At 33.9% G+C, this 13,046-nt stretch overlaps 1 protein-coding gene across 4 annotated transcripts in view; it reads right to left on the bottom strand.

Annotated features, from left to right (window-relative positions):
* Positions 1-13,046, bottom strand: part of LOC141453907 (uncharacterized) — a 637,650-nt gene that overhangs the window by 7,084 nt on the left and 617,520 nt on the right. The gene's annotated exons all lie outside the window — the stretch shown is intronic.

Below are 13,046 nucleotides of genomic sequence, written 5' to 3'. Positions count from 1 at the left end.
GTGGGATTTCGGTAAGCCCAGTAATAATGTTATAAACTTTTTGTAAGAAATGAGGGATTAAGTGCCAAAAATTTGTCATTGTAAACCAGTTTAAGGAAAAGAGTAAATAAAGATTAGAATTCCAACAGTATCACTTTTTTTTTCTTTTTTTTTATTTGAGGCGCGTCAACATCTAAGGTTACTGGCGACCGGAGCTTTTTTCAGTGCACTGCCGGCCTCCGGACAGTTTTCTGTCGTGGACAACACTGTCCATCACCGGACAGTGAGCTATAAGAAGCTCCTAGGAAGAGAATATCTAAGGGACAGCAGCTGGACTCGAACCCGGGGCCTCCGCGTGGGAGTCCAGTATGCTAACCGCATAGCTAATCCCTTCCCTCCAACAGTACTACTAAGAGTAAGTTAACAAGATTTGACGTTAAACTTTTGGAGAAGGTCAATTCCTACAGTGGTTATCGAATGCAGTATTAAACATACTATTTTTTAAAAAAACAATAATTCTAAGAAGACGTGGTGAATTTTTAATGAATCCTTGGACAACTGTAAATACAGTCAAAGAAGTGAACAGGTAAGATTATTATGGCCTTATACAAATTTTTCATCTAATCGCAAACTTAAACAAGTGTTTAAGAAAATATCAGAAGAAAATGAAAGTGAAAGACTAAAACAAAATAGGGAGGATGGTCTAAATAAAGAGGTAGAATAAAGGAGTATCCTCAGGACGAAAAAGGAGTCACCTAAGATCAAGTATTAGAAACAGGGTCTGGGACTGAAGAACCATATACTCGACGCTGCAGTAATATAAAACTTTTAGTGAAAGAAAAACATGACATCTAAAGTAGCAAGAAAGTTATCTTTCGTCAAACTTTCGAGAGCGACTTTCTACTAAAGTTGTCCTCGTTTAGTAAACGCAGAAAAAAAAAAAAAAAAAAAATTGTTATACTAAAAGTAATACATTCTCACTAGCATCTTCTGGGGACCATCTGCAAATCACAAATGAGATATACCAACTAAAACTAAGTTTGTTTTTTTATCCTGGAAAGATATATCTTGAGTCCCAACAAAACATACACTTGGCAAATATGGCGGATATTTACGTGTTTAAGACAGTTCAAGCACTTTGCTTCATAAGAACCTCAATCTTTTTACTTTGTTTACGTGCACCACAATCGGATTTGTTTCCAAAAAATCATACAACTGAAGTTAATGTTGAAATTAAAAGAAAATTCAATTCAAAACTAAAAAAAAAAAATCACGTGGGGGTTGACAGAGGGTTTTCCTTTTTTCAAACTTAAATGCCCTGCCACAAAATAATCAGTTTAGTCCCAATAAACCTAATTTAAGTTAATGAATAATTACAGTAAAGCCTTTAAAAAGAACAAACTATGCTAAACTATTTAGGTAAGTGGACAAAGACTAAAAAGAATGACGAGCCTGACGCACGTAGTAGCAGTTTATTTGACGTTGCCACTGTAATAATATTCCGAACATAAATCACAGGTAATATGAACTAAACGACAATCGATCATTATTACAAATAGGTATAAAGTACTTATCTCATACGAATGATGTATGTACCATTTTTAGATTTATCGTTTTATTTTTTATAATTATGATAAATGATGCGAAGTATTTTGAAAAAGGAGAAGGGAGGTAATACCACAGCTGTTATTGCTGTTGAGTAATTAGTGAGTATAATTCACATAATTTTGCTCGGTTTTCATTTTAACTGCATTTTATAATTTATTTTTTTTAATTGAAAAATAAGTAACAATAATTCACCATTTTACAAGAGAATAAATCAACACTTTGAGAAATAACATAACAATCAGAGAAGGGTTGTTTAACACTAAACCTACCACGACCGGTCAATTGACTGTTTTTTAAATTTGATTTAAATTTTCTAATTACAGCGTCATCATACCGCCATTAAACTTCACGACTTTTCCTAAAATATGTATACAATTGTTTTTTTAATATTCACTTCCTTTCCTAATATTTGATTTTTGAGAAAAATTTGTAGTCCGTCTTAACTACCGCGACCGGTCATTTGACCGGCTGAATATTTTCATTTTATTTACTTATGATTTAATTATTTAATATTTTATTTTATTCATTTATTTATTTTTGTAACAGAATTCTCTCGAAAACTCAATTTGATAATGCTTTTATCGGATTATTGTTTGCATGTGGTGCATATGAGGCGAAAAATGTACGATATTGCCCTTTTCTATGGAACAAAAAATAGGGACGAGCATTCTTCTTAAACACTGTGAGCAGAAATGTATAGACGGAAATTTTGAGGTTTATTCGAGTGGATCAAAGAAATAATCGTTTACAAACCGATAAATTTGCTTTGATTTCTAAATTTTGGAACAAATTCGTAGAGAACAGTCAAAACTGTTCTAACCAAGAGCATATATATCTCTTCCAAGGACATTTGTTCCCAACAAAGTCGAGATGCAAATTTACTCAGTACATGCCAAATAAACCGGACAAATTTGGTATCAAATCTTGGCTAGCGTTCGATGCAATAAAAGGCTTTCCATTTTTGGGAAAAAGTGAAAGCAGAGAACCTATAGTTCCGCTTGGGGAGTTTGTCGCTCTGAAATTAGCAGAAATGTATACAGCTCGTGGAAGAAATATAACCGTGAAAAATCTCGGAGATGGTCTCAACAAATAGTTTTCAATATCCTAGACTTAGCCCCGGGATAAATCCATGGATTTTGTATAAAAAAACTACCGAAAGCGAAATTTCTAGGCAAAATTTGTGTTACCATTGCAAAAGCATGACAAATATTAGTACACGAACAAATGGTCGGAAAATAGCCAAATAAGATACTGCAAAGGCAATAAGACTAAAAAATGCTGTCTAAAATGTAAAAAGTAAGTAAGCGGGAACTTGGCAATTGAGAAGCCTATAATTATAAAAAATGATGCATTAAAGAGTAAAATCTACGAGATTTATTTTTAATCAAAAGAAACTATGCTTTTTCGTAGTTAAATAATTATTATCTTCATTCTAAAATAAGAAAAAGTGATTTTAAAGTCCGGTCATTTGACAGGTCACGGTAGGAATAGTTATGCATAAATGTCGGTAGGTTTAGTGTTAAATTGAAAAGTAATCAAATATAATTCAATTATACTCTAAAGATAGGCGCCACGGTAGCCGAGCGGTTAGAGGCGAGACCAGTAAAGCTAATATGTATTGTGGTACTGGGTTCGATTCCCGGTCTGTAGACCTTGGATTTTATTTAATGGTTAATAAAAGAAATTTACAATAAAGTATGTTTGCTAGTCGCCTCCGTCCACGACACCTAATTGGTAGTTGGACGTTAAGCCCCGCCTGAAAAAAATAGGCGATTACTTTACTGTAGTATATTCTAAAGAATATAAATACAATTTAAATTGTGCTCTCTATAATCATTGCAGATAAGATTGTTTACACTTTACACGTGTTCGAATTAAATCCAAGTGCAACAAATTTTATGAAACGATGGCTGCAAAAAAAAAAAAAAAAATAGTAGTGTACAGTTGAAGATATTGATCACGAATGGATTGAAGAAGCAATTAAGTGTGTTTGTCCGCCATAATTAAAGCAGAAAACGTTGAAGTAGGCTGTTGCAGCATATGGGCTACATGAGTGATCTATCCCTATTAGAGGTCGCCCCCTTCACCTACTAAGAGCACTCCCTGGCAGAGACAGGAGATCCCGCAAGGACGTATCTACCTTTACTACCAGCAGCACAGCTTACAACTGTGGTAATTTACTGTAAGATATAACTACCAACTTCTTCAACAGCATGCCCTACCTAAGCTAAGTTTCCCAGTAAGGCACCAACTGTAAGAAGAGGGCTGTGGAGACGCTCAGAATGGAAATCTACTCACAGAGACGACGCCCTCATCCCTTTACCTCCTCCACAAATGAGTACCCTTGAGATATTACTATTCTACTAACAAGCTGTATATTGCACGCAGCTACCGCCTCAAGCGGTGAAATGCCGCACACTTCTAACCATATTTCCATATTCAGAAGCTCCTAACACACAAATAACTTAACTACAAATTATTATTATTAATAATGACGGATGTTTTCAAACGAATAATTTAATAGCAATTATACAGGAAGTAAGAAGTTTTAGCTAGTTGATTATTATCAAACAAAACTTGAATTAGTTTTTGGAAATTCTGTTTTAAAAGTACAACTCTCCTTTTAGATAACTTAATTCCATATTTTTACTCTTCTACAACGTTTATTGGTAACTTTTTTCCATGCAAATTCGAAGAAGAGAACTTCAAAAAAATCGGAATTGATTAAACTTATCTTTAAAGGACCAATTGAGTACAATCTACAGTTTTGTGTCTTACAATTAACAAAAGAGTTCACAATGGGCGCATTCAGCAGACAAGAGCGCTAAGGAACTATCCGCTGAATGGCGCATCGCTCTCACAACATGTTGTGGCAGGGGACGCCATCTTATGGAGCGGAAATTTTCTATGCTACTTGGACGGAGCGGTGATCGCTACTAGCAAAGTACATGTATTTATAAAAACAATTTTGAAATTTGTTTCGGTAATTAAACGCAACTCCCCCAAAATTACCAAATAATTGTTAAACCTTTTTGTTTGTAACAGATGTAAAATTATTTTCTAGTCATTCCGTGTATGCTTGAGAACATCTGAAGCTCTTAACATTTGATTTTTCTTAGAAAATCACTCGGAAAACTACTTATTTCCCGATATTAAGAAAAATACTAGCTTTACTGCCTTGGCAATATTTTTAGTAGAAAGAGGATGAAAAAAATACATAAAAATGACCTATCGCGTGCTCTTCTTTCTCTTTGATAACAAATTAAAAAATTGAAATATGATTAATAAATATCCAGATTTTGAAATGGCCTAGCACCTTTTAATTTAAAAGACCAGTTGTTTTTTTATTTTTCGCCAATATTAATTCGAAAAAAGGTTATGTTTAGGTTATATTAGTAGCAGAGCGTTCAGAGAAATAAAGCGCTCCCTTTGGGAGCGATCTGGTAGCGCTTTTGTCTGCTGAATGCGCCCAATGTGTAGCTAAGCTAAAATGTCAACTTTGATGAAACTTCCAAACAGCAAGCCCTCTCAAGTCAATAAACATCGATATATTCTCCTTACTAATTAATGCTGAGTTTCAATTGAATTGTATTGATAACACTGTTTATTACATTTATGTAGCATGCTTGATTATAATGTTTACAAAAATTAGATATATCCAAACATCTTTTGTATAGGGCTTTATCCTTTAAACAAAATAAAATAATTAAAAATAAAATATATTCGCTTCATAATTTGTTCTCCCCTAGAAAGATCATTCCTTTTAAGCGAATCCACTATTTATCTTAAGCATCACAAGAGACTTGGCAATAAAACTGTGACCAAAAAAAAAAAGGTTGCGAACAATTTTGAAACGAAAGAGGAAAAAGAAGATCAAAAGAATGAAGTAGAATGATTTAACAAACAGAATAAATATTAAATAAATGAACTCCGCGACAATTTTTTATTGAATAAAGAGAAATGTGAAAGTTTTAAAAAGAGATTTGAATTAAAATATGAAATAGAAATTGGTTTTAAAAATAATAAAAGTGTAAAACAAAGGAATGAGCTGAATAAAAGGGAATTAATACTCGGTCAAGTGTGATACAGTTCGCCCACGCGTTCACTTGGATAACGACGTTACTCACTATCTAGATAGAAATCATATCAATTTATTATTGTTTGTGGTCACAATTTTTGTATTTTTTTGCTTTGCCTCAGATCTGTAATTAAGTTATAGACTTCATACTTCTAGGCATTACTTTCTTTTAATTTATCTTTATAAATCTATTGATTCTATCTTTTGATTACGGAAGTATTAGTTACAGGTTAATTTCTGATTTAATAACATTTAAGAAGGGTTTTAGTTTGCGTGCCATTGAATGATTTATTGATCAATGTATTAAGAAAGAATCGTTAATAATGATTGGAATATTCGCTACGAACTAAAAATTAAATGAAATCTGTTTCCATCCGTTTAAGACTCATTTTTGTGGAACAATGTATGCTCATATGAGGAAAAGGAGTTATGGGGTAGTTAGAAGACCCTGATTTCGAGACCAGGGAGTAGTTACTTTTTATTTAATTTATGGTATAATGTAAACAGTCATAGTGGGAGCTTCTGGAAGGGGCATCTCTTTCATTGGTGGTCAGTGAGAGGAGGAGCATTATATGTGGCGGTGCCGCAAAGCGCTGCGTTGCTCGTGTACAGTACTACTTCCGATGACTCGCGGGATGCACGCGTCACGGCTCCGAAATATAACAGCAGAAGTAGGAATAAAGGCAAAGCACTATAACTAAACCGGACATTGGACCATCTCATAAGCCAAAAGCAGGCCCATAGTTCCCACAGAAATACTGGGCAGTTTGGGTGATTTAAATTAACTTGTTCTCTATTTTAAATATTCTATTTGTTCCCGTTTAGTTTTATAGTCTGGCCCTCCAACGGTCTGAGGGACAGTAATCTGGCCCCCTTGGTAAAAAGTTTGGGGACCCCTGACGTTTAAGACCTCCCTATACTGGAATCTAAACTCCAACTTTAAATTTCAATTTTTTTTTTGTGAGCAATTTAAAGTTATCCTGCTTTGGTATTGGAGGGATTTTAGTCCAATTAATCAATTGCAAAGGTTATGGTTCTATCTTAAGAAAGTTCTAAGTTAACCGCGGTATTCTCCAACTTACTCAAAAAGAGAAAGATGTGAACTAATGTATTTGAAATACAGCGTTTTCAGAAATGATAGCCGACCCTTCTGCCCTTTGTCTGATACAAGGTGTCAGAAGATTCCTTCCTATTTGCCTATCCTGGAGATTACTAAGAACAAGATGCTTATTAACTTAATAAAATATGTTTATATAAATATTGTTTTGTAACCTTTATAAATTTTTAGATGCGAAGATGGCGAATACACAGAATCGAACTGATAAAGATATAATAAAGGTATTAGTAAAAACAAAAATGATAGATAAACTTGTGTCAAGTAAAAATAAGAAAAGTGGCAACTTCTATACTTATCTAATTAGGTAAGTGATCAACGAAAGATTTTATTGTTGTTGTTTACAAATAAAATGGACAGGTATTTCGCAATTGCAGTGAAACACTTTTAAGCAGGAAGAAGTAATGGTAGAACTAAAGATTGGTCATTGGTAAAAGTCTATCAAACTAATGGATGTTACTGTCCAATCTGGTACAAAGAAAATAGACACACACACAAAAAAGAAAGAAAAGCTCTCCATTGAAAGGTTTTTGAAAGCCACAAGAATGAGAGAAAACCAGAAAATAGAAAGGCCATCCAAAACAATCAAAACATTGACGTTTGTTTAAAAAAAAAAGAAAGCGGTTTTCATTGACGTTGGTTAAAAGAAAGAAAACAAGCTGCCTTTCATTTCCTCTTAATTTACGCTGTATTAGATTTCGGCAGCTGAATTACTTCGTTACTTAGTTTGGTAATGATTTCAGAGTGGCAACATTCAAGTACCGACTACGCTGAGAAAGGTGATTGAAACTCTATTTTTACGTGTTTTTACCCCCCAAACTGATGTAAAAATATTAACGCAACTATCAGTCAAATGTCCACTTTTACTACATTATTAAAGTGTTTTAAATTTAACACATCTTGGAGTCTGGTTTAACCATAAACTTGACTTTCAAATCACGTATTGATTATTAAAAAAGCAACTTTAAAGCTGTTAGGTTTTCATCTTTTGTTAATCAAAAGAGATAAATTTAAATGCTTTTATACATTACGACACTCAGATCTATTTTGAAGTATTGTCCACTTATTTGGGATCCTTTTTCAATCTGGTAAAATTTAAAAACCAGTGTAAAATAAATTCGCTCGAATTATCTCGTTTAAATCTGGCCTGCAAAACTATTCTACCAATTGCACATTCCTTAAAGCTCCACTTGAACTTATCTCCTCTGAAGTCTCGTATACTTCACCCTGACATAATGACGATATTAGACTTTTTCATCAGCTGCTTTCAGCTGTCCAGACAGACCAAGGTATCACTTCACACTCAAGAAGACATCACAATTTCACTCTATTAACTATGGTAAAAACATCCAACGTGATAGAATTTTGCACTCCGCAAATAATGCTAGTAGAAGTTTAGACTGGATATTAATTGAATTAAAAATATGTCTTAACGGTCTCAATGTTTTTTTTTTTATCACGATAGAATTTGTCCTTCATAAAAGCTTAAGTACGAGGGGGTACCCAAAAATAACCGGAATTGCGTTGCCGCGCATGGAGCTTATGTAGTACGCATTTCTGCCGCTAGACGTGTATAGCGCAATTCCTTGCCAGTTCAGTCCTGCCTGTGTTGTCTGCCTGGCTTGTTCTGTTCATCTGCAGTGATTGTTTTTACCAGCGCTGTTTTGTTCTTTTTTCGTTTTTTATGATGGCAAGTTTAAGTGAACAACGTGCAGCTCTGAAATTTTGTTTTCTACTCGGCAAAAATGCTGCTGAAAGTGTTTTAATGTTGAAAACAGCTTACAAAGATGACGCTATGGGAAAAACTCAAGTATACGAGTGGTTTACTCGGTTTAAAAATGGCGACATGTCGATTGATGACAAACCTCGTTCTGGACGTCCATCAACTGCCCGAATCGACGAAAATGTTGAAAAAATTCGAGAGCTGGTGTTCACAGACCGTCGACAGACAATTGATCAACTGTCAGAGAGTAGTGGGTTATCTTGGAGCTCGGTTCAGCGAATTTTAACGGAAGATTTGGGGATGAAAAGGGTTGCTGCCAAGTTTGTTCCTCGAGTTCTGACTGACAATCAAAAAGAACATCGAGTTGAAACATGTCGTGCTTTGAAACAACAGCTTGAAACTGATCCAGACTTTCTGTCAAAGGTCATCATTACTGGTGATGAGTCATGGTGCTATGGTTATGACCCAGAAACAAAGCAACAGTCGAGCCAATGGAAGACGTCATCTTCACCCCGACCAAAAAAATGTCGTCAAGTCAAGTCAAACATCAAAACAATGCTGATTTGCTTTTTTGATGCCAAAGGCGTAGTCCATTCAGAGTTTGTCCCCCCCAGGTCAGACCGTCAATCAAACCTTGTATTTGGAAGTTTTGAAAAGATTGCGCAATAGTGTTCGCCAAAAAAGACCCGATTTGTGGCAAACAGGAGACTGGTTCTTCCACCACGACAATGCACCTGCACACACAGCCATCTCTGTTACACAGTTTTTGGCTAAAAATGGCATGGTTCCCGCTGCCCCACGCACCTTACTCGCCTGACCTGGCTCCGTGCGACTTTTTCTTATTTCCACGCATGAAAAAGGGCATGAAAGGTCACCGATTTGACAACATTGAAGAGGTCAAGAAAAAAACGAAGAAGGAGCTGTCAGCCATTTCTAAAGATGACTACAAAAAATGTTTCGAACAGTGGAAGCACTGGTGGGACAAATGTATTAGTTGTAATGGAGAGTATTTTGAAGGGGATAAGGTTGTTCTGTAAAAAATTTGTAAATAAATAGCTTTTAAAAAATAATTCCGGTTTTTTTTGGGTACCCCCTCGTATATTTATAATTGAACTGCTAAAAACAAATCAATTGAAACCATATAAATTCTTCCTCGCAGATTCAGCCAAAACAATATAGATAAACGCTAAATTTTGCAAAATATTGCAGAAAAGCGTGGAAATACAGATATCTTCTAACTTCAGCAGTTGATCACAATCAAAGAAGACCATTATCACTTTTAACTATGCTTTAAGTTCGTTTGTAAGTTCGTTAAGTAAGTTTTTTTGCTTGTTAGTGTTCTACCTGTTATTGGAAAAACAGAAAACAATGCCAAATAAATATAAATATATATTTTTCTCTTTATCTTTTTAATTTAATTAATGAAGGAGGATTTCTCTGATCTCAACCAGGTGTTTATGTTGTTATTTGATTTTATTTAATATTTTCAATTATGTATTTGTATTAATGTATAAAAATTTAATATTAAAGTTGTAACTGAAGTAAACTGAACTGTACCTTTAAAAGGAGCATCAGCGATTTTGCTGAATTGCTAATTAGATAAACGAGTATAACTATCTAATCATGTATTTGTATTATACATTAAGAGCAATAAATGGCTTGTTATTAGTGTTCTATCTTGCTTTGTATTTGCTATAAAAACGTTAACGACATTAAATCCGTCCGATCATCACATGAGACCAATTTTCTATCGCTGAAAAACATAGAACATTATTTTTTGAGAATATTTCAAAAAAATAATATTTTGAAATATTATTATTAGCTTTTCACCAAATAATGTTGGATCGTTTTTCTAGTTTATATAATGGTAGAAAGCTCCCTCCACCTTAAATTTACAGAGAACATGTCCTATACCTTAACTTCTGGAGTCAGAATATGGAATATTTAATTATTTTAATTTCTAGCAGAAATTCTGAAAGGATAAAATTAAATGAGCCCACGAAACTCAACTAAGTCCGTTGATGATTGATGACTAAAATTTATAAGTTGAAAATTGAGTTTAGGAAACATGTTAAACTTATGGTGGAAACAATGTGATGGTGTCAGACTTGAGAAATTGAGTTTTGAGAAAGTGGTACACGGCTTCTGAGTCCCTTAACTTAGATTTAATCTATTAGAATAGAATAATGTCTCAGTATGTTTTGAGTTTTAGAGTGTTTAGTTCGTACAAAATTATATGTTTTCAATGTACACCAATAATAATCTCCTTTTAGAATAGTAAAGATTTGCGAGTGTACTGGAAAAAAAATATCGGTAATTGTAATTAGAATAAAACCGGAAAGAGGATGGAAACGTACGCATGACTCACTTAAGATTTTGTGTTTCCTGCTTTTAAAACTTATAATCCAGTTAGCACAACGGAACACCGCTAACAATATGTACCAAAAAAAAAAATTTATAAAATTATACGGGATCATTTCCGCCCAGAAAGAAAGAGTTCAAAGAAATATTCTTGTACAAAACATTATTATATAATTTCCTGTCTAGAGTAATATCATTAAAGAAATGAATTTCAGGCAGAATATTTAATGAACTCGGAAGAAAAATAACCTTTAAGCTTGTTTTTTTTTTAACCCTAAGTTGTTTTTTATTATCCGCCTGCACGGTAATAATTTACAATATGAACTCAAGATGCAAATTTTTAAGAATGAATGCAAAAAAAGTAAAAAAGAAAACAACAACCTTAGTTGAAATTCCAACATTTTGGCGCTCTCTTTTGTAAAAGGATTTTGAAAAGAACTCTATTGGTCTCGTAAAATGATCATTGTTTGGGGGGGGTTTAATGACGAACCTAAGAGGGTTCTAAGGAGAAGTCCATCCTGCTCTACTCTTGGTAAGTTCCCAGATGTCTCCATCTTCCTTGGATACTCAGGTATTTTAGTCAGTTACAAAAAATAGTGGAGATTTTTCAATCTATCCACAGAATCTGCAGAGTTATATCGTTCCAGTAATCGAAAAGGCCCTATGAAGGAAACCTGTAAGCTAAAGAATTTTTGAGTTTTTCCTCAGCCCGAGATACGGCCTCACAACTGTTCCAATGATGCCCACTTAATCTGGCATTATGCCTTCTTTCAGGACGCAATAGACGAGAAAATATGAAAACAGAATGTTCCAATCTGTAGGTTTAGTTCATCCCCTGTCTTTAGCGGTAAGGTTCCAGTTACAGGTAACCCTATTTCATATTTCAATATTTAGGTCAAAAATTTCTTTAGTAACATACAGAAATGTTGTCTTGCTTGGTGGTCTTTTTTCTTACCGCAGTTTTGCGTATTAAAAATGTTCTTGAAACTAACAATTTACAATAATGAGCACTTGACTTCAAATATTAAACATGCACAAACGTTATCAACCAGTCGTCCATGATTGCTCTGAATGATCATAATTGACATAATTTTGGCTTTGTACCAGTCCAGTAGTTTAAATTTAACAATTCACATTTAACCTTTAGTCTTAAGGAACTAACTTTGCGACAAGAAATTATACCCTCTCTAAATAATCACCGTAATAATATCTAATTGAGCGTTTAGTCCGTGTAAAATGCCGTTCCTTGCTTGAATTTTAGTTTTAGTTTTTCATACATATTTTAATGCTTTTTATCACTTTATTAGAGGTTTCTATCTGGGGAGTTTGGCTTTAATAACATTATCTTTTACACTGATCCCATATTTGTGCATTGATTTGTTCACACTTCAGACCATTACATATGTATTCCATTTTATTACTAGATTTTGTTAGTAACCAAAGGCTTTAGATAAGACTCAGTACTCAGGATGCATTCCTGATCTATAAATCAGAGTAAAATCTTAAGATGTCTTTTGAATTCCTAAATTCGGCACAAGAAACATGAGATCTTTTGAGGAAGAAGTTTCAGAAATCTAAAGTTGGTTTTGATGAGCGTAGGTTTCTAATTGAAGCAGACATTTTAGGTGGAATTTGTTTTATTGTACTTAGGATATTGATACTACTTAAGATTTGTACTGCTTCTATTTTGTTATCAGCGAATATCCACCGCTTTCAGATTATCCGGCAAACCTTCTTTTTATCGAGAGTATGCTATCATGAAGACTAAGAGATAAGGGATTAGAAATTGTAGGGAACACTGGTATTAAATAGCTTTGGGGCGCGGGAATAAGAGGCTACGCCCCCAGGATACAAGGCCAGGCCTATACTTAGATTTATTTTCCTTCAAAGACTTGTTTACAACGCAGTATAGCATAAATGGTGACTCTGTACATTACTGAGGTACTATTACTGTATTATTATTAGAAGTTTTGTGTATTTTTATCAGAAAAGTGTTTGACTAATGCTTTAAATGTAAGTTTTAGGCATTTTTTATTGAAAAATTAGTTTATAAATTTTGAAGAAAAACAGAAATATTCTGCTGTTCATTATTTTTGGAGACTGATTCATAGTTTCAATAGGATGAAAAAATAATTGCCATTTCAGTCGAGTAAAATCTATTTTGCCGAGCTTTCGATCTAGGG

Source organism: Rhodnius prolixus, unplaced genomic scaffold (assembly GCF_049639745.1).
Source record: "Rhodnius prolixus isolate KJV_2025 unplaced genomic scaffold, Rpr scaffold_9, whole genome shotgun sequence".
Taxonomy (NCBI): domain Eukaryota; kingdom Metazoa; phylum Arthropoda; class Insecta; order Hemiptera; family Reduviidae; genus Rhodnius; species Rhodnius prolixus.
The sequence above is the reverse complement of the archived record's forward strand: the minus strand, read 5'-3'. Positions and strand labels throughout refer to the sequence as shown.